Source organism: Camelus dromedarius, chromosome 1, assembly GCF_036321535.1.
Source record: "Camelus dromedarius isolate mCamDro1 chromosome 1, mCamDro1.pat, whole genome shotgun sequence".
In the NCBI taxonomy this organism is placed as follows: domain Eukaryota; kingdom Metazoa; phylum Chordata; class Mammalia; order Artiodactyla; family Camelidae; genus Camelus; species Camelus dromedarius.
This window is the reverse complement of record NC_087436.1, coordinates 24,620,297-24,642,680: the sequence shown is the minus strand read 5'-3', so window position 1 is coordinate 24,642,680 and position 22,384 is coordinate 24,620,297.

Sequence of the window (22,384 nt, the reverse complement as noted above, 5' to 3'; positions counted from 1 at the left end):
AGTGCCCCCGTGGATCAAATAATCTGGCTGAGGTTTAATAAACCACACTTTGTCCATTTTCAGCAAATTAGAAAGTCAAATGAAGGAAATCAAATATCAAGACGGAGCAAAAAGAAATTCTCTGCGATAATCTAGAGGGTGCCTCGGGATTATTCCAAGCCTTGGGTGACAATTATGAAAACTGTTCATCACTGCCCAGCACCTTTAGAAATACTCTCTGCTGATGTGAGCTCTCTGGGTGTCTGAACTTTGGATGACCGTGAACTTACTCATTCATTTCTAGCATCTGTGGTTTAGCCTGAGATTAGAAATACAGGAGGAGGACCCTCTTGGCTCTTAGTCCTCAGTTCTGAGCTGCACATGGGGACAAGTGGGTAGAACAGGACCGAAGGCTTGTCGTCACAAGAAATGTGAAATTAAAGGGACCTGGGTCTTTTTATGGTGCTGGTAAAGCACCCACTATACTTTTCCTAACAGGCTAAACCACAATAGCATTGGAAGAAAATATACAAAGTGTATCTGCTCTCCACTGGGCCCCCAAGCATGATTTCAGTGTAGAGCTGGTAGATGTTTTATTATTTTGTTATCCTGCCTTAAAGAGATACCTTGTCACGGTTACTAGTCCTGGTAAAATCGTTAAGACTATTTTATAGATCCTAGTCTTGGGGTGTATTCAACACTTAGAAATCAATTTGTAAGAGAAAGAAAGGGAGGGAGGATGGTGATCTCCTGTCTCTGTGAAATATAGCCAGCTCCACCACAACCTACCTCGTCTGGGCAAAGAACTGCGTCAGAATCGTCCTAAAAACTCTTGAACTTAAAAGAGACTTAAACAGGAAAATGGGAACAATTTTCTCTCCCTACCTAAGTCCACGTTAGCAGGTCATAGCAATCATTTGAAGATTTACTCCTTGAAAAGGAGAAGAATCAGCCCAATAATTATTAAATTTCTATCCATTGTTCACTATTTGTTACCATGCATGTGCTCGTGTGTGCTTGTGTGTCTGTGGAGACAGAGAGATTTTCCATTCACCATTAATATGGATTCTCCTGAGGAGTGTGACAACCCAACAGTGGTCCTCCATCTGCCTCCTTGTCCCTTTATCCACCCTTTGGTCTTCCCTCACAGACTTCAAAGAAGAAAGGTCTCTTTTCTCAAAAACCACTGCCTCTCCAGCATCCTCAACCCAGTGTCCTCTGGTCCTTTCCTTCTGTCATCAGATATGCTCATGTTCCTCTTCTGTGGAAAATCTTCCAAAGCCTGGGTACCAGGAGACATGGGCTCCAGCCCCTGCCCTTCCACGCACTTGTGGTGCCACCAACAAGACTGGTAAGAGCATCGTGTCCCCTCGAGCTATTTTCATGACTCGGCCTTGCTACTGCCTGCAAAGATTGCTTTATTTTAATCCTTTCTTTAGTCAAACCTTCATTACCTCACCATACATTCTCTCGTTAAACATCTAAAATATAGTTCTCCCACCCACCCACCACACCAATAAAACGACTCTTCAGGATCATCAAATCCAACCATTGCCCAAACAAATCATCTATATGGACGCCTAATGCTTTAGACTTTTTGGATAAAAAAATACCTGACATGATGGCAGGAAGCCCATTTCTCTGACTCCCCAAGGCTGACCTCCCACATTGTCTGTTCCTCTCTGGCTCAGCTCTGTCTGGCCCTACCTGTCTGCTCGGGGGCACGTGGCTTTATTCATAACTGGGCAGCAGGTATACATGCGAGGGCTTCCGAGAGGAAGAGATGGCACTCTCCAAACCCACTGCCCCCACCACCTCCCTACACAGAGATCTCCTCCACACGAAATATGTGACTGAAGAGTCATCTCTTTAGATTAAAGTCTTGTATCTTACAGCATCTTCTGTTTGAAAAGAAAATGCCTTTAAAAAGATTGTACAGTAGTTCATCACCTATTAATATGAAATTAATTTAGTAAACAATTAACTGTTACCTCAGAAATCAGAAAGTAGCACATAGTATTCTATTGGAAGAAATAGAATATAAAATGAGTCCATTTGGAGCAAATGACAACTCTACTGTCTGGACAGACCAAAGTAAAGTCATGCCCAAGAAAATAAGTATATTTTAATACCTATAGAAACACTGTTCAAGTAATTAAAACATACAACATCTTCCGTAATTTACAACTGGCAAGGTAATATCCTTCTGACTCCCCAGAATGCTGATTAAAAATGACAAATTTAATGCCCCCACCAAGAAAGTAAGGAGGATTCTGGGGAAGTTAATTATCAATATCAGTCTATGAAGGTCCTGAAATAATATTATGGTTTACTGTCAGAAATATGAGAGAGAACTTTCCTTTTCTACTAAATGTTGTGGTGTCTTTTTAACTGTCCTCCCTGCCCTCTAACCAGGGAAACTTGGTCACAGGTTTCTGCTGAGACCACAAGGACCTGATCCTTTTTCCCACAAACAGCTTCCTCTGCACACGTGCTCTGTGGGGAACACTTAATTCTGTGTCACTGCTGTTGGTAAAGTCTTGGAGCCTCACCCTAATGATTAGCTCACTACCATTTAGACTGTTGTTGGCAATCACTGTGCTTTCTATAAAGCAACTGAGTGTTTATTTATCAGCATTCACACCTTAATTTTTGCAGCTGCCCAAGATGCTTCTTTTGTACAGTCCCAGAACCTAGGTCAGTGGATAGGAAAAAAATTGTCACGATACTATATGTGAAAGGGGCCAAGATTAAATTTCTCTTTCCTCTGCCTGAAAGATGTACTCTGGTACTAGATTAATAAGTTTACACCTCCACCCTGGAGCAAAGTGCCACCTTTAATCATCTCCAGAAGTGGAGTGCCAGACCTTCCACTTGTTGGGTTCAGGAACAACCTGAGAAAGATCACCAGGCCGTGTCAAAGGCCAAAAACCCCTTGTCTCTGAAGACCTTCTGCCCGTGAAGTGTCTTAGGACTCAAAGCAAAGGCATAACCATCTGCTCTTCTACAAACAGAGGGGAGAAAAACTGAAAACCTCTAGCGTTTATAATAAGGGAAACTGTGCAAATCATGCCAATATCAGAACCACACAGCACTTGCAAGTAATATCTATGATCTTATACACGAACATCATGAAATGAAATTCAAAGACAGCCTAGGAACTGAGTGTATCATGGATCTGACTGTGAGGTGATTCTTAGATTTTTTTGTCTCTTTATGGACCTGACTGACCCTATCTGGTGGAAGAAAGCAAGCTGTAGTCAGAGGGCAAAAAAGGAGATTCTGTTGCCCTACTATTAGTAAATTCTGCCATGAACAGGGTCTGAAGATAGGAAACATGTGCCTAAAGGTGACTTATTTAGTTCCTTCCATGAAAAAAGACACCTACTTCTTTACCCATAACAACAGATGCCTTCTTCCAGAAGCCATAGAGCAGGAGTTCTTAATTGCCCTTTATCAGGAGTTGATAAAATATGGCTCACAGGCCAAGTCTGGCCCACTGCCTGTTTTTGTAAATAAAGTTTTACTGAAACACAACCATACATATTCATTTACATATTGTCTACGGCTGCTTTCTTGCTATAATAGCAGAGTTGAGTATTTGCGACAGAGCCCTTATGGCATGCAAAGCCCAAGATATTAATGACTTGATCCTTTACAGGAAAAGTCTACTGACTCCTGCCCTATATCCTCTACAGCAAAATATAAAATAATTATCGTAATAGCCAGTGTTTATCAAACTTTTCAATGTGCAATGCTGTTACACATGTTCCACGAATTATATTATTAATTTTCCACAACAGCCCTCTGAAGTAAGTATTTTGTTTCTCCTATTTTAAAAGAGAAGGACCCAAGGCTTACAGAACTAATGAGGTCCCAGGACTAGGAAGTGGTGGAGGCAGGATTCGAGACCTGTCAGTCTGACTCTGGCACCTATTCTCTCCACTAGTAACCAATATTTCCTCTAATATAATAAGAACAGCTACCATTTACCAAGTGTCTAGTGTACACTAGCTTTTGCACACATTGTCTCTAAAGCTCACCACTGCCTGTGTTTGTACTCTCCAAAGATCAGGGAGCAGGAACCCAGACTGGTTAAATGATTTACCTACAATCAGACAGCTAAGAGTAGAAGATCCTGTGTTCAACCTCAGACGTCACAGCCCTTCACACATATGCCATCTCGTAGCAGAAAGACATTTAAAAGACAATATCATCAGCATTAGAAATAATGGGGCTTTTTTCTACTTTTCCATTCTGTCTAGAAAGACTGTTTCACACACTCAGGTGCTAGCACTCACTTAATTGTTAATGATCTGCATGGTGCTTGGCACATCATTTAAACTTTTCAGGTCTCAGTTTCCTCGTTGGCAAAAGGAGGGAGTTGAGGTTGGATGCTCTCTAAGCTCTTCCAGCTCAAATACTCTCTAAACTTTCCATTCTGTCCCCTCACAGAGTTCTGTGGCCATTTTTGCTCTGTGTGTATGCGTGTAATTCAGTAATCGCAAACCATCAGAAAGAACCAATCAACTTTCTGATTTAAAATTCCTCCCATGGGATACTCTCTCATTATGGATCTTAATGGCTTTCCATTCAAGTGAGAGGCTGGACTTCTGTCAACTCCTGAAGTCACTTATCATTACAGGATGGCTCATGAAAATAGCTGCTTCCTTGGAACACTAAGAGGGCTCCAGACACTAGTGACTCTTGCTCCTTTTTCATTCATTTTGTTGTGTCTGATTTGGGGTATTTTGGTAGATTTATTAAACAGCCAGCGAAATCTAAGTCCTGAGGCCCGGCTGCGTCAAAGGTAGAAATGTACACTGAATATTATGTGAATTGGTGGAGGTGATTGTTTTCTTTTATGATAATATGTTAAATCAGTACCAACCAGCTGGTAAATTGAAATAGTAAGGCTTCTAGCTGTTCATGAAAGGTAGGACTTTTCCAATGAGCTGTTTCATCTGTATCTTACTTCCTAATCCCATTATCTTTCTCTGTAAACTATCAAACTTTAAGGACCACTGCAGTCACTGCATGAATGCCTTCATCACGTTAAAATGTTTTCCCAAGCAAAGGCCAAGTTCTAAAAACTGCCCTTCAGAGTTCCTCAAATGGCGGTTCTTCCCAGCCTGGATGCCTTCATTTTGACTGACGGTAAAACTGATGTAAGGAAGTACTTCTACTGAGTTTACTTCTTTAAGTGACTTGGTTTGGGGTGAAAAAAAAAAAAAAAAAAAAAAAGGCTATCTTTCCATTGATCCCTCTAAGCCTTTTTAATTGCAGAATTCTTTTTTATGGTGTCACTGACCCAGCCATAGCAGAGTTCATTTCAGAAATGTGCTGAAGTGGGAACCAGCCCTGACAACAGAGGCTGAGAAATGTTTTAAGTATCACAACTCTACATTTTTCTCCTGTCTGTGAGGTTCAGGGATTCATCCTGTCTGAATCACGCCTGCCCTTTGTTTATGCATGAATAAGATATTTTAGACACTTGAGGACACAGCATAGGTACCAGCCCTTCCTGGAAAAGTAAGACCCAGACCTCAAATCAGGGTGAGACACAGACTGTCCCCAGTGCCAACTAATTTCCAAATGTGAAAAAAGATACATGGGTTAGCAAGCGTCTCCAGTTCTCCTATTGACCCCTAACCTTTTGCAAGACAAAAATGTCACATATAATGGATCCTAAAATTAATGGCACATTTTGCTTTTCAGTTGATCAGATCAGCTGAGAATGAGGTCAATCTCTTACCTCCTGAAGATGAGAGGTTGTCATTGTTTGAATACACTTAACAGCACTGCAGACATTGGGCCTCAGAAAGTATCTGATAACTTAGAAGTTCAGAACATGGATCAAAAATAAACCTGCAAAAAGTCATTCACCCCCATTCCCTAATTTCTGATAGGGCCACACCTAAAGCAGCCTAGTCCTGTGTCACTTAGAAAAGTCTCTTCTCCTCCAGGCTTGGCTCCATTATTTACTAGGTAACCATTTACAAAACACTATTCTAGGCACTGGGTATACTCTGAATACAACAGACAAGCAATAAACAAATACACAAGAAAAAAACGTATGGTAGTGTTTAGTGCTATTTTGAAGATAAAACAGGGTAATATAATACAGAAAGACTGGACTACTTTAGTTTACATTGATCAAGAAAGATTCTCTGAGGAGTTGACTTTTAAGTTGAAACCAGAAAAAAAAAAAAAGATGACCCTGTGAGGTCTTGACTAAGGGAAGAACATTCTGGACACAGGAAACACTTAGTGCAAAGGTCCTAAGGTGGAAGGGAACTTGATGTTTTCAAGACCCAGCAAGAGCAGGATGAGGGAGAGAAGAGAGGTTGGAGATGAGGTCAGACAGGTGGGCAGAGGCCAGATCTCATGAGGTCCTGAAGACCCCATTGGAGAGCTTCATTTTGGCCTGTGATGGGAAGCTATTAGTTCTTAATAGTGGGGAATTTGTGACCTAATTGTTTTTTAAAAAGAGTACCGTAGCTACTCAGCCATAAAAAAGAGTGAAATAATGCCATTTGCAGGAACCATCTAGTATCGACCTAGAGATGATCATACTAAGTGAAGTAAGGCAGACAGAGAAAGACAAATACAATATCACTTATATGTGGAATCTAAAAAAATGACACAAATGAACTCATTTACAAAACTGAAACAGACTCACAGACATAGAAAACAAACTTATAGTTACCAAAGGGGAAAGGGGGCTAGGAGGGATAAATTAGGAGTTTGGGATTAGCAGATACACACTACTGTATACAAAATAGATAAACAACAAGGTCCTACTGTAGAGCACAGGGAACTGTATTCAATGTATTGTATTAGCCTATAATGGAAAAGAATATATATATATATATGTATAACTGAATCACTTTGCTGTATATCAGAAATTAACACAACATGGTTAATCAACTATACTTCAATTTTAAAACAATTAAAAATAAACTAATTTCCAAATCAAAAAGAAGAAGAAAGAGTACCCTGGCTGCTGTGAAGGCAGTGGATTTTGGAACGCAAAACCGGAACCAGGGAGGTCACTTAGGAGGCAACTGCCATGATCCAGGTGAGAGACGAGGGAGGCTTTTACTGGGTGGTAATTAGTGACGATGGAGAGAAGCGGGAAGTTTGGAGATGTGTTATACAGATAGAATGGCAGGGTTTGCTGATGTATTTGATATGGGTAATGAGGGAGTCAAGAACACCTCTCCAATTTGGGGCTAACTCATACACAGGGAAGCTGCTTGCTACTTTGGCATCTGAGATTGTGATGTTTCAGCCAAATGGCACCAGAAGCATGACCAATTGCCCTGTAAATGTGAAATGCACCAGAGGAAACTAGTAGATTTTATAAACTATTATCAGAGACATCTTCACTGTTCTGACTCTCTCCTACAGAGCAATTTTGTTTCCTGGAGAGCCTCTCTGCACATGTCTGTGTAAGGTTCTTATTCTTAACTTACACAGAAAGAGTGCATTTCCTTATTATGTTCCAGTAGCCGGGAGGCACATGAAATAGAGAGTGGGCCAGGGATTCTGTGCTTTGTTAAAGTGAAGGGACAGTCAGTATCAAGAACATTAGCCATGGCAGTACACAGGATTGCTCAACGGTGTATGAAAAGAAAAAGCAGTCATCTGAATTGAATTTTCAGCTGGAGCCTAAGAGGCCAAATGTAATCATCCACCTAAAATTATCACACAAGTCAATACTTCCTCCCTTCTCCTTGCAAAGGGAAAGAGACCGATGCTTTATTTTTCAGTCAAGCAGGTGGCCTTGAGGCAGCTCACCAGCTGGCTGAAATCTAAATACCTTCGCCAAGACAAAAGCCAGTAACATGATTGATTATCTTCTCATTGCAGAAGAGAACCTCCCCAGCCAATCAGCATGCAGAACTACTCTCAGATTATCACTGAACAAAACTAGACTCAGAGCTGATAAACGCAGGTGCCCAAACCCCAGGCCCCGATTGGCTGGGGCTTAATCTACCAGCTCAGTTCCATTCAATGTATTGATTTCTAACAAGGACCAGTTCATTTCTTAGTTGGTAAGCCCTGGCTTTCTTTTTTTCAGACCCTGAATAGTTATCCACACTCCCAGTCAATCATTTCAGTATATCTGCCCCAAGGTTGGAATTAGTCTGCCCCCAGAGAGAAGGCTCTTCCTCCAAATGTCTTGGAAATATAGACTTCTGAGCGGTTCATGGATTCCTCCCAAACTCCCTTCTGTGTCTCCTGGGAGTGAAAAAATGCTGTGTGTGCACTTCCCATTTAACTGGAAGCCCATAATGAAGATTCTGTCTGACCATGGTTTCTTGTACTGCATCCCAAGCATCTTGAGAACAGGAAGTGGGATGGTCCACAGAGGGTTTCAAATCTACCTTCTTTGTACTGGGAACTGGCATCTGGCTCCTGGGTGTCTACAATATCTTCTGATCTCAAACCAGGAGGAATAGGAAAATTGAGGTGAACAGAGACTCTATCTTAATAAGCAGTTGAATAAAGTCTTCAAATTCCAACTGCTCCTTGAGATTCACCAGGGAATTTACCTTCCCCCAAATGGAAATCCTGTTCAAGGGTCCAAATAACTCCTTCTGAAACCTCATAATATAACCATGTCCCTTATTCCTAAGAAAATCAAAGGGCATCATTTGCTCTTCTTTTTTCTTCTCTGTGATTGCTGGTGTCATGGGTTGTAATGTTTGCTACTAGCTTGGATATTTGAGCCTAAGAAGAAAGCCCTTGTAGAAAGAAGCTGTCACAGAGGCCAAGTGTCCATTACCCTAAAAATCTCCTTCCACAAGTTCAGGGTGAAAGCCAGTGTCTTCTCGCCGTGGCACAGAAATCTTTGCTCTCCAAGCTCAAGAAGGTCGTTTTCCTCCTCAAAATTGAGTATCAGGCTTGTCAAAAATGTTTCCTTACTGATCAGAGACAGAATATTGAAGATAGAGAGATATGTGCTGAACTATGTCCCTTGTTTCAGGGAAAAGCTGGAATTCCAATGGTGCCCCCGACTATGAAGATTATAAAAGAGGTTACGTGAGGATGGAGGCCGCATGAGTTAGAGGCACTACCCCCAGATTATTAAAGGCAAGAATATGAAAGATCAAGCAACAGGGCTTGGGGGAGGACAGGGAAGCCAGGTGCTAGCTTGGCTCCTGTCCCACGCACTGCTTTAGTGATGTGATGGAATCACAGGCATCCCATCACTGCTCCAGTGCCATGTGCATGCTCTCCTGCTATGCTCTTAGAAGCACAGATGCATCTTGTGAGAAACCTGATAGCAGTGACTGAAGAGAAATGCTGTTTTCCAAGGATTCAGAGGAGCCTCAGCTCAGTCCCGAGGGTCCCTGCCAAGCAAGCTCCTCCCCGGCTTCTCCTCAGCCCCGCAGCACCATCACATTCAGAGATGCAGGGGGCATTTTTAATGTGTCCCCTCCCTCCTCAGGGAGATCAGAGTTCAGTGAGGGTCCTATCTACAGGAAAGGAAAAGTAGAGAACAGCCTTTCTGTGGTTCTTTTCCCCATTAAGGAGATCCCTGATACGCAGTGGCTTTTTTAATTGTAAAGAGAGAAAGAAAAGTGGGAGGGAAGGAAAGGAGAGAGGGAAAGAAAGGGAAAGAGAGAGATTTTGAAAGGGATTAGAGGACATTTTTTAAATCCAAAAAAGTGACAGTGAGGGTGTTGATACGGCATTGGGCACAGCCCCATGGGCACCTAGCAAAGGAGTGAGGGTACTGATCACAGGGGTTTGCCCGACAGCACCCGGGAGTGGGGGAGGATTCCCTATCAGAATTGCCAGAGCATCTTTCCCGAAGTACCATTCTCCTCCTCCCCCAGGGATTATAGGTTGATCTACGGCTAACAATTTGGAAAGACGTCCAAGATGTGTTAAGTGAAAACCACACAATGCAGAAGAGTCCGTGTAGTAAGATCCTGTTTCAGTAAACAATACAGCCATAATTGCATGTCTTATTTGCCCATATGTGCCTAGAATAATACGGAAGAATACATAGCAAATGGACACAGGGATTCTCTCTAAGGGATGGTGTAATGAAGGGCTTTCACTCTTATGTTATCCATAGAGGGTTGATCAGTAGGTTTCTCCTCCTAACTAGATGCACCAAAACCCTTTACTGGTAACCAGGCATGAGTCACACACAATAGAACAAGAAAAATGTGGCAAGTAATTGATTTAGGGTGGGAAGATTTTGCCATATGGTAACAGAGCAAAGGTTTAAGACTGAGCGAGACTGGGAGGAAAGGACCAACGGGTGGAGAAGATGCAGAGACACTGCTGCAGACGGGAGAGGAGGACAGGAGAGGCTGTGACCCCACAGGAGGGAATCTGGCAAGCTCTGTGGAGGGCAGGAGGCTGACAGGGCTCTTCTCCTCACTCCACAGTGAGCTCCACCCACGGCCAAGTGTGGTCTGTCACCCAGGGGTGTCCATCTTGAAGTGACACTGACCTACACCCCCAAGTCTATCCAGTGCTGCCCCACACCCACCTCCCCACCTGCTTTCTGGGGAAAACTCCCAGGACCTGGTCCAACGACACTAGACATTCGATAGCCACCACCTTGCCCCCTATCAGGCCAGACGTGAGCACTAAAGATTGGACACAGTGTGAAAGGAAGCCCTGCTCTGGGCCGGGGTGGAATTAGACGGAGCAAGTTTGAACTCACACAGCCAGGACAGGAATGGAAACACACCGCCCCATCCTAGGAACCTTTCACAGTGTCTTCATTTTATGATACAAGCAGGCACTACTTTTGTGATGGGAAACAGGTTTTGAAAGAAACCAGTATGACTCAGCATTCACTATTTATCAAACCTTCTCAGTATTGGCTCCTAAGACCTTCCTTCTGTCAACTTCCTGTCAGGCCAGTTAAGCATCTAACTGATGCTCTGAAGACACCCTTGCCCATTTACAGGTACACAAGTGTGGGTGTGCATACACACACCACACACACAATGCCACATACACAAACCACATACCACGCCACATACACACATCACACCACAAAAACCACACTCATACACACACACCATACACACAACACATACCCACGCCACACACATATACCACACACCACGCCACATACACACACATACACATGCCACATACACCACACCACACACACATCACATACACACACACACACACACACCTTGTGCAGCCACTCTCCTCTCCATCTGCATGCCCAGGCTGCAATACCTTTATCCCTCTACCCCCTCATTCCTTTAGTTATGAAAAGCTGACTGAACTTCTCTTTGGCTTTTGAAAACAACCAAAGCATTGTCTTACAGTCACTTGTTGTGCCACTTGTGTGTGTTTGCCCGCACACAACCTGACCTGGGGACGTCTCCCCAGCAGGGAGGCTAGTGCTCACTGCACAGAGCATGGGACCACCCACTGCCTCTGACACAGGACTGGAAATTAACTGCTCCCCCACCACAGATTATTACTCACCACCAATCCCAGAATCTAAACATTGTTTCCATAAAGTACACTTTCACACTGGAAGGGGGTTTTTTAATACTATTTCCTGGTAGTGGTTGTAATAAGACTCTGCTATCAGATTAGCACAGAATGTAGATGCTAATAAGTGATCAGCACAGAAGGTTATAGCTGACAGAGATCTCCTCACCTTTGGTTTCCATTTACAAGATCTCATTCAGTCCTCAAGGAGTGGGATATTAGGAGACTCTTTCTGACTCCATTTCAACTATCAAGATGATTGGGACAGATGTCTTCCAGCAGGTTTACAGAGATGATCCCAGAGCCCCATCCCAATAAGGATGAGACAAGGGGCAGAGAGGAGAGGATTTTGTGAGGGGTTCGGATGAGAATATCTACAAGGCCATATTTTCGGAGAGAGCCATGCTGCTGTGAGTGCTGGGAGTCCCCAGCAAGGCCCCTGTGGAAAAGGGTCCCCAGAGCAGAAGGGGACCTCAGGGGACCACGCTGAAAAGCGCTCCCTACCGCAATAGCCTTACATCCTGACCAGAGTAAGTAACTGTCAGAAGCAATAGCGGCAACAATGTGACCTGCCCTGCAGTCCCTTTGCTTCCTGAGTGTGACCGCCAACAGAAAGCAGACGGGGAGAGAGTGTGGCTACAGAAGGAGCTGGAGGCCAGTTCTGGTTCCCACATTGCTGGGTCTGCAGCCTCAGCAGCTGGGGAGGAGGTAGCAGTTTCCAGTCCTGCTGTGGTCACACCCCAGCTTCTGGGGCCCGGCTGTTGAGAGGCAGATGGTACGTCCCCCAAGTTTGACCTATGGTTCCACATCACCGGATAGGAATGCAGCCCAAGGAGACAGAACTATTCCCCATTTGAAGATCAGAGACCATGATTTACTGCATCTTGAAGGGAAAGAAAGAGACCTATCTCTTTGTCTGGAAAGGAGAGGAGAGAAGGGAGGAGGGAGGGGAGGGGGAAGGAGAACAGAGAAGAGGGGAGGGAAAGTGAGGGAAGGGGAGGTAGGTTAAGAAGTCTTTTGATGGAAGAGAAACTCAAAGCCTAGAACACATCCATCTGCTTCCTGGATTAATCTATTTCTGGCAATGAAGTCTGACAAAGAAGTCTGTCTATGGGAGAATAAACACTTCTCTCACCTCATTAAGAGCTCCTGCTTTGTTTATCTCAGGGTCTAAGTGACCACATGCTTTATTATACACAGACATTCCTTTTACAAATGGCCCCAGGTGTCTGCACAAAATATGAGACGACTATATAGCATTATGGAAACCAGGAAAACGCCATCAAAGTCTGGAAAAGAAAAATACTGATGGAGTAAATGCCTCTTACAATACATAGTAATAAAAACAAACAAGCCTGTTCAAAAAAAATTAATAACTGTGCCACATTCAACTTTGAGAATCTTGGTTTGATTTCTCTGAAAGGCAGCAGGATTGGTCCTCATTTTTGTACTGGGGGGGGGGGGTGCAGTGATTTTGACCCTACTTTTCCCAATGGTAAGCTTGCAAGACCTCTAGGTAAGTCTCTGCCTCTGAAGGGGTCAGTCTGAAGAAGGCAGATTTCAGAGTGTGACATCTACAAAATATAGAAATTAACATGTTCCCTCCATACTGGGCCCATAGCCAGACCTTCATGCCCATGGAGCAAGTAGCTTGAGAGCCCAGACACTTGCCATACACGATGCCAGGAGCCAGGCAGACAAGAGTGAAACACACACACAAGGCACCTGTTCTCCCAGTGTAGATCCAAGAAATCAGTTTGGCGAATCAACTGATAACCTATGACATCTGGAGATTTCAAAGTAATTGCAACGCAACATCAAATTAAGTTTTAGTGTGTGGGGACTTTTTGCTTTTGGTTTTTCTTTTTATCTAATCTCACATGCTGCACATGATCAACAGTCAACATGGAAAGAGATCAACAATAAGGTACCAAAAAGTGCAGCATAATTGGGAAATTTCAGCCCATTTTTGTTGCATGGCACTATTAAGAAAAGGACTAATATTAAGAATAAATTGAGATGTTGGTGAACATATTGTGCTATGTTTTCATATAAATTCTGCTGTTGATTCTCTCATTAGGCTTTTTTTTTAACGATCTATCATCCCTATTACCCAGGTAACTTGGAAAGCTATGAAATGGGAAGAGTCAGGGCAACAAAGAAATGAATTTCTGTCCCACCAAGATTTTATTCTTAAACTCACTCAAAAATATTTAAATGGAAGAAATTAGTCTCTGCTTTTCCATTAACTTCTCTTCCCAGAATGAAGGAGCTTTTCGGTAAACTCACCTCTCTAACCTGCAGATTCTATATCGGTGGATCAATGAGAAAACATTTTTGACAAGTCAAATGTTCATTTTTTTTTTTTTTAGGGGAGAAATAACCCTCTCTCTATCCAGGCTGCCAGGATTGTGGCTTATGTATTCTCAGTCCCTCAAGCTATCAATCGGCATCTCACTGCAGACATTGCCCAGATGTCTTTGGTCAGTGCACATTAAAGGCTCAGTTTGCAGGTTTCCTAGGAAAGAGATTTAACATTAGCACATGTTAGATGTTAAGGAACATCCTTCTCCATTGAAAGAGAAATTTTATTTCTCAGGGAGAAAAAAAATACAACATGTAGTCACTGGCATGCATTATGAACCTGTTATTGCATGTGGGATTTATGATCAAGGTCTCTCTCTTCTACAAGGATTCTTCATCTAAGGGCGGAATTACAGATTTAGGCGCGCACACGCCAAAAAAAAAAAAAAAAAAAAAGTTTCGCAGACCTTTAGCCCCATCTAGTGGCCATGTCCTGTCAGGTCTAGCAAACGTTTTCCTCTCAGAATTTGAGAGGCTCTGGCAGGGAAGGCTCTGGCAGGGAAAGCTCGGCCCCTAAACAGGTTTGGCAGAGGACAGAGCTGGCCGACACACACGAGCACTGTGCTGGGTACACGACATGTCCCTACAGATTCCAGAGAGAGCGCTGCACCCAGATCTCATGGCATTTCGAAAGGAGCCATTTTCAAAACGATCTGTAGAGTGCTTTGCTGTCTCTGCTTAGTCACCTGCTTGAAGCACCCGATCTGGGACACGCAGTGTGTGTTTGGGAGGGTGGAGGGCGGGGGGAGCAGCACGTAAATGCTCAGGGCTTGTGCTGAGCTCTGTGGTGCCAACTGGCATCTGGAAGGGACATATGCAAAATCACACTCCACACGGCCTCTAAATTTAGATAAGCTGTCAATATCTTGCACTGGAGGGGCCTTCTTTCTCTACACTCTGGTTTAAAGGCTTAAAAAATGGAAGCCAAGGTTAGCCCATTGGAAAACACAGGCGGCTCATGGTGCTGCCCAGGATGGCAAGTAGCCACTTCTAGTATTGACAGAATGCGAGGGAGATCCCACCAGCCTCGCAGAAGCAGTGAACTCAGGCTCGATCCCCTCCCCCTCCTCAACCCTGTTCCTCCCCTGCCTGCAGAGGAGATGCAAAATGATCAGAGGGTGGGGAGCCCGTCCTTAGAGCCCCCTTTTCCGTCTGCCCCCTTCAACCCTTCAAGAAACTTGAAGAGTAAAGGCAGCATAAGTCAGGCATCAACCGAAACCTAGATTCTACTGCATCCAGCAAGTCTGTATTCCTGGTGGGGAGAGGGTGACTGGAGATGGAGAAGAGGCATCACCAGTGTCATAGGGCTCAGAGTGGCTGTGACACACAGCTGAAGAGACCCATCTGTCTTCCAGATGTTCTCAAGAGCTGACCAGTGGCCGAGGATGATCTCAAGATGATATCAAGCCCCTCCACTCACATCCAACCTGGCAGACCACGAATCCAGCCATCATTGCTCTATTTTTTCCTCTGCCCTATTTATCCTTATTGCCCTATTTTTTACACTATTTTTGCCTGTCTGCAGGGAATGTAAAAGTAAAATGTGGGTAGGACAGAAATTCACTTTCTGGATTCCCTTGTCTATTTAATCCCTCAGCCTTACCATCAGAAAGATATCAGCTCCTTCATTAACCCCCTTCCTGTAAAATAGGGCTATTAATAGTACCTGCCCCATTGGGTGATTGTGAGAATTAAGTGTGTTCATGTGTGTACAATGCTTATAACAGTGTCCATGCTCTCCATCAACGTCAGCGATAGTTACTACACTCTAGCAAGTCAAATGAGCAGGGCCGGGGAGCTAAAATGGATGATTTGCTCTTCAAAAATTCTTTCTGTAGGTTGCATGATTATGTTTGTTCTCAGGAAATGAGTGTATTTTCTTTCCAAGACCTCAAACTCTTTAAGGAAGGGATGGCACTAAGAGATCCTGTGTGGGCTTCTGCAACCTCCAAATTCCACTCACACCACAGCACACAAAAAGACTCTGAATGGGAAGATGTGGCCTCTGTTACTGGAACAGGTACCTGGGGACACCTCCTTGATGATTACACTAAAAGGCTTCCAGGACCCTTCAGAGAAGAGGGCCCAATGTCAGCAGCTGTGATCACCTGTCGTAGAATTTCTGAAAACCCTTAGGAAGCAATCTAGATGTATGCTTCAACTTTCAGGGCAGATTTGGAATTTTAATTCAATGAAAACTACCTGAACCGTCCACTCAGGAGAAAGATTGACATACTGCGGGTGGGGGAAAAATGACTTCATTATTCATCCTTACTGGGAAGACAAGTAATTTCAGGCTGACAAGACACAAGTGAGAAGAGGCAGACAGAGCAGGCAAGTGAGATAAAGAGAAAGAAAGGCAGAGGGATGGATGGACAGATGGATACAGACATGCACACATGCATACACACATGAGATGATGGAGATACATACGTACAGACATACGTACATACATACATACATACGTACATACATACATAAACCCACAGGCTGCTGAGCAGGGAGGTAAAACAAGAGACACATTAAAACAGCCTTTTTGTTCCTCATCTGAGAAACATAATGGCATCTCTCGATTCCGGCCTGTACATCATCCCTTAAAAAGCTCATTGAGAAGTTCAGTCATGATCCTGTCCTCATCCCAGAGCTCTTGGGAAAACCTTGCCATTAACTCTTACAATTGCTGCACCTGCTCATTCACTCCTGGGAAAATGTCAAGATCTTTTTCCTTTTGTGGAACAGAGGCTACCATGAAGGCACTTTTCTTTCTCTGAGACTTTTTCAGATGGTTGGTTTTTTTTTTTTATTTCTGCTCCAATTCCAAAGATTTTCTTTTAGATCGCGATGGAGAGCACAAAGAGGCATTCAGCTCAGCCTGCAGATTGCTAGAAAACCCTTCACATCCCTCGGAAATTAGAGAGGCAGCCGCACTCATCAGCAAGAGTGTATAAATTTGGAAGGAGTGATTTTATAGAATCAGACTGTTTGAGAATGAGGAGAAACAGTGGTCCAGCCTCTTCATCTCAAAGACGAGGGGGTGGAGGTGCTCAGGATCTAATCTCTGACTACTCACCGCCTTGTTTTTCTCATCTGTGCAGCAGAAGAGTGATAGCAAGTGGTTAAATTAACAACTGCTTGGTATTCAGGGCTGTGCTGCTGTTAAAGGGCCAGTGCTGTCTCCTTCAAAGGCCCGAGCCTGGACTGCCTTCTCTGTGCTGCTGAGTAGAAGCCAATCTAACCCTGTGCAGCCCTGGTCCCAGGCCTCCCTCACCCCGGATTCCCAAGAAGTGAATCCAGGTGGATGTCCGGGCTAGCCCCACACCTTCCGGTGATCACCATTCTGAGTGTTACTCACTCCAAGGCCACATGAAGCGACACCTGCGGTGGGGAATATTTAATGCAGGTGTTTGTGAAGCAGCTTTGCCAAAATTGTCAGAAAATGCATGTGAGGAAATTATCTCCTGGTCCCTCGGTGGGTATGATGTCTTTTATCGTCTCTGTATTGTGAAGCATTTTCTGTGTTTAAAGATGTGATTGTAAAAGACAGCTCCGTGGAGGGCAAGGGGAAGGGAGGAGCAGAGAGAGAAGAAAATGGAGGGGAAAGTAACACAAGAGGGGGGCCCCCACCCACAGTAACCTAAGCTGGGAGGGTCTGGGTCCTTCCACTCTGCTCCTGGGAGCTGGGACCCAGAGGCCCATCTGGAGAGAACAGGAAGGGGGTGGGAGGAGAAGCTCCCAAAGCTGTAAGGAGTGAGCAGATACACAGGATGCAGGTTCCTGTAAAGCAAGGTGGCCTCTGCCAGGGGCCAGGCTATGTCAGAGGGTAGGCCCGTTGGCTTCAAGTGGCAGAAAAAGATACTGATATTCAACCAACGTAGAATCAGCCTTAAGGGCTGGCCATGAGGAGCAGCTGGCAAACAAAACAGCAGAGAAAGCAGGCCACAAAAGGGAGCAGGCCTTCCAGGGGCGAGAGTCTTAAGAAATGTCAATCTTATCCGGAGGAGAAAGGAAAGCGAGTTATCTGGGCGAGAGCCTGCAAGATCACCTCGGGAGGGAGGCAGGGGGTATCCGGAAATCCATACAGAAAGATGCGTTGCAAGGTGCTGCGTGCTCTGCTCCACCCTTTCCTAAGAGGAGTGTCCACATGGATGAATCAAAGTTTGAAATATTAATGGGGCCTCCGGGGCTACAGCATGGAGCTTTCAGTGGGGCAGTAAATATGGCTAGTTTCTTCTTGGATTCACTCACACCTTAGAAGGAAGACAGCCTGGGGGTCTTCCCTCGGGGGAGAGCTGCCCCCACCCTAATAATGGTCCAGGAAGGGAAGGGTAGGGTACACAGAAGCAAGGGCAAACGGGTCATGACAGCCACCTGGCCTCCTTTGGTGTCGAAGGCCGCAGAGGAAGAGTAAGTCGGTATTTTACCCAAGATTGCCAGGTCTACTTTGGGGCTTGGGGTATAATCCAAATAGCAACAGCGACTGGCCTTTACCTGACTCTGCTCTGTGCCTTCACTTTCAGGGAGGTCACGAGGGAGTGGACATCACAAGAGAGGAGCTCATAGCCTGCACAAAGCAACTGCACAAAGCAATTCCCAAGAGCCGTCCCAGGAAACTTAGGGCCGGCCTCAGTCCCATGCCTGGAAAGATCAGGAAGGAGAGCTAGAAGGGTCTGCCAGCCCCCCCAGTCTGAGCAGTTAGGCAGCCTCCAGCCTGATCAGAGCTGGGTAGTCAAGACTGGCCAGATAAAGTAAGAAGGACATCCAAGAACATCTCAGAGGGACTTCCCACACAATTTAAGATTGAGAACACAGAACTATGGGTTGTGACTCACGGCCAGAAGGAAGTTCTAAGATGCCTGAAATCTTTGCTACATCTCTGTGGCTATTTCTTTTCCCTCACTCCATTTCCCTGTGGTGAGCAGCCTGGGGGCCCTTGGACCAGATGTTCCACCTGCCCCAGGAAACAGGAAAACTAGAGAAAGAACCTCCCACTCTACAACCAGGCTTAGATTGGGAAGGGGAAAAGCACCCTCAGAAAAAGCAGAAGGTGCCAGCTCAGAAGAGGAGCATGAGGGTCAGACTGAGCCTCTGCAGCCTTCACAGCTCTGTAGGTAGAAGCCAGTCATGGGGCCTGAGGAGGGACACAAGGAGGGAAGGACCCCGAGCTGTGAGTGAGGAGCCATGAGTGCTGGTCTTGACTCTGTATCTACATTTGTAGGCAAGTCTTCTCACCCCTCTGTGTTTATCGTGATCCATACAGCAGGAGTTGGCTCCTTTACTAAGAAGCTGACAATACAATGGAATACTACTCAGCCATAAAAAAGAGTAAAATAATGCTATTTGCTGCAACATGGATGGACCTGGAGATGTCATTCTAAGTGAAATAAGCCAGAAAAAGAAAAATACCATATGATATCACTTATATGTGGAATCTTTTTTTAAAAAAAGACATAAATAAACTTATTTACAAAATAGAAACAGACTCACAGATATAGAAAACAAACTTACAGTTACCAAGGGGGAAGGGGGTGGGAAGGGATAAATTGGGAGTTTGAGATTTACAGATCCTAACTAATACATATAAAATAGATAAACAACAAGTTTACACTGTATAGCATGAGGAACTATATTCAATATCCTATAGTAACCTATAATCAAAAAGAATATGAAAACGAATAGATGAATGTCTTAACCATTATGATGTATACCAGAAACTGGCACATTAGAAACAGACTACAGTTCAATATTTTTTTTTTTTTTAAGTCTTGGGGGAGAGAAATATCTCAGTGGTAGAGCATACACTTAGCATGCATGAGGTCCTGGGTTCAATTCCCAGTACCTCTATTTAAAAAAATAATAATAATAATTTTTTAAAAGAAAAAAGTCTGAGAAATCAGAGTATGTGGTAAGGAAAACCTGAACTGGAAATGCAAGCTGTACTTAATAAAAAGATACTGGATCACAAAAAAAAAAAAAGAAGAAGAAGAAGAAATTGCCAGAGCAGTGGTGTACCAAGGTAGGGGGTGTGAGAGTGGTTAACCAAAAATAAAACTGACCCATTTTTATTATTATCCTCACCCAAAGGCAATTGGAAGCAATGTCTGTGCTAAAATGCTCCTCCTTGCCAGAATATTTTATCACACGACCACACAAATACACACACACAGACACACACATACACACACACACGCCTGTATGCTATCAGGTCAGAGAGACCTTCATTGGCAGGAAGTCCACGGAGAGCTTTCCAATGCCACTCAATAATTTCAAAAGATCAGTGCTACCCTAACACTGAAACACAGAACTGCTGAAAAATTGAGAGGTGGTGTGGTAGATTGAAGAATGGCCCCAAAGATGCCAGATCCTAATTCCTGCAACCTGTAAATGTTACCTTCCTTGGCAAAAACTTTGCAGATGTGATTAAGTTTAGGATCCTGAGATGGGGAGATTACCCTGGATCAGCTCAGTGGACCCCAAATGCCATCACAGTGTCCTCATAAGAGCCAGGCAAAGAGAGATTTGACAGAGACAGAGGAAGAAGGCGATGTGGCTGCCTGGAGTCCATCAGAAGCCAGAGCAGGCCAGTAACCAGTGCCCGTCAGAGCCTCTGGAGAGGGCGAAGCCCTGCAGACCCCTTGATCTCAGTCCAGTGAAACTGAGTTCAGACATCTGGCCTCCAGAACAGAGAAAGAATACATTTCTGTTGTTTTAAGCCACCAGGTTTGTGGTCACTGGTTACAGCAGCAGCGGGAGGCTAACACAGACAGGAAGGGAAAGGAGACTGCCACGGTAGGGAACATCTTCAAGGGGAATCATGGCCTCTGTAGAGAGGACTTCCCTGGCTCCACTGCTCACTTCCATCTGCATCTTCTCCCTGGAGCCCGACATTCTAGATTGTCAGAGGGTAGCAGGTTGTACCAGAGAAGAGGAGTTGTGAATGCCAAGTTGGAAAAACATCTTCGACAGCTCCCCTCCCCCTAGTTAACCTCAGGCAAATTCTGCCCCAAGCAAGGTGGTGCCTCCACCACCAATGCTATTGACATTGGGATGTTGTGTGAATTTGCCACTGGACCCGAGTTCTGCAGCTCAGAGATCCGGCCACTCACACTGCAGTGACATCCTGGGCAGTTCCTGGAAAGCTTCCTAGGTCGGCGTGCCGAGCGCTCTCTATCTGGACTGTCTCTTCGGTAAATATCCCTTGTGTGCCGTTCCGATGGCAGATCGTTTATCCGTCGCATGAAGCACTTCATTAGTGACCTAGTTTCTCACTCACACATCACAGAAACCAAAATCCCTGCCTCAGGGAAAGGAGAGCAGAGCCACGAGTCCAAATAAACGGGTTGTGTCTTCAGCCCCAGTGGGCAGAAGTAAAACAACAGACTCACTGGGCTTAACGACCCCCTTAAAAGAAGGCAACTTAAAAAGCAGTAAAATGCCCTGAGAAGTCAGGATTAATGCCAGTTCATAAACTTAGTGAAGATGTGAGCGGCACTGTCCCTTAACCCAGTTGGGCTTGATGTTTTCAGTGGGTGTGCTGCTAGCAAAAGCCCTGTCGGTGATGAATTTCTGTGAGTCAAAGCATGCCTTAAGTACAGGGAGGAAGAGGCTTGCTCAAGAAATCTCCCTGCGAATTCTTTCATAATGTGAAGACTCCATTTTTAATTTATTTTTGATGAAAATCTGGATTTTTCCCATCCTATTTGCTTAAAGAGAGGTGCACATTTACAATTACAAATTCAAGTGAGTTCTGCTCCACTGCCAAGGTTAATTGCCGTCCTTGCTTTGAGGAAAACTAGGATTCTGAGCCTCGACTTCGCCACGTCTGCAGCATCAGCCCACCTGGCCCCAGAAGAGACCCCCTAGCAATTTCCACACCTCACTCTCAGGGCCAGGAGCATGCAAGACACTGAGTCAGAACATCACCGACGGTCCCCCATTAGGCTTTGGGCACCTAATTTCAGGAGAAGGGGTGGGTGTTGGAGAGCAAACAACAAAGGGTGATACTGATATTATTAAGAGAATGAACTCAAAATACCATAATTCTATTGTATAATTAGTTAAGGAAATAAGAGGGAAAGACAAGGGCTTGGAGAGAAAACTAGAGGGAGAAAGGAGAAGAGATGGTCAAAATAAAGGAAATAAAAGAGTTAAAGGAGGAAAACTAAATATTAGGGAAAGAGAAGGAAGGCGATGGGGAGAAAGAGGGACAAGGGGGGTCCAAAAATTCAGAAAACTCTCCTTTATCACTTTGGCTTGTGAATTAAGAAGTGCCCCCGGTCTACTCACACCTTATATTCGCACAGTTCTACAATTTCCCGACCTTCCTCTGATCCTCACAGCACCACGTGGAGCCTGCATTTTAATAGAGGAGTAAACAGAGGCTGCTTGCCTCCTGCCTAGTACTTGTTCCTCAGCTAGACGTGCAGCGCCTGCCTTTAAAGCCCAAGTCCCTGGTTCCCAGCACAGAGTCCTTCCCATTATCCTCCTGAAACTTGGCTGGGTGTGCAAACCATGCCAGAATCCTCACACGCTCCCTTCACTGTGCATAGAC